This window comes from Pteropus alecto, unplaced genomic scaffold (assembly GCF_000325575.1).
Source record: "Pteropus alecto unplaced genomic scaffold, ASM32557v1 scaffold301, whole genome shotgun sequence".
NCBI classification, from domain to species: Eukaryota; Metazoa; Chordata; class Mammalia; order Chiroptera; family Pteropodidae; genus Pteropus; species Pteropus alecto.
The window spans coordinates 639,335-640,039 of NW_006431043.1; the positions used below are offsets into that span (position 1 = coordinate 639,335).

The window sequence follows — 705 nt, forward strand, 5'->3', positions numbered from 1 at the left end:
ATTTCTCCTCAAAGTCAAAAAATAAATAAGAATCAGGCTCAAAAGTATACAATATACAAAAAGAATCATTTCTTATAAGTATATACTTCATTTAAAAAAAAATCTGTATAGTAAGTTCAATGAATAAGAGTAGCCAGAAAACTTGAAAAGTCTTAATACATTTGAAATGATAAAATATCTTTTTTTTTTCTTTAGTCGAGGCAACCCTTGGTTGACCTCACAGATTGCAAGGACCTTGTCAGCTTACAATCCCTTATTTTTTATTTTTTACGCCTACAGCACTTGGTCTTCCTAGGTGGTCTCCCATCCAAGTACTAACCAGGCCCAACCCTGCTTAGCTTCCAAGATCAGACGGGATCGGGCTTGTTCAGGGTGACACGGCTATAGACAAAATATCTCTTTTTAATTCATTATATTAGTCATGTCATATTCCATTAATTTTTATTCTGACACATGAGGTAGACCCATGGGACTTTAGGAAATTAGTTTCACCTTCAGTGGTTAGCTTCAGTTATACACTGTTTATGTGATGAAAAATAAATTCATAAATTAAGTAAAACCAGTTAATGAAAACTGCATTGTGTATAGTAGGTAATTAATAAAGATTTGTTCAGTAAAATGCTTCTTGAAAGTTGAAAGGAAATTTAATCTTTTTAAAAGTTTTTTTTTTCTTTTCCTAATTAGAAATCATATTGGTTGTTTTCT

At 31.2% G+C, this 705-nt stretch overlaps 1 pseudogene; it reads right to left on the reverse strand.

Annotated features, from left to right (window-relative positions):
- Nucleotides 1–270: 270 nt before the first annotated feature.
- On the reverse strand, nucleotides 271–389 carry LOC112485508 (annotated as a pseudogene).
- Nucleotides 390–705: the final 316 nt, after the last annotated feature.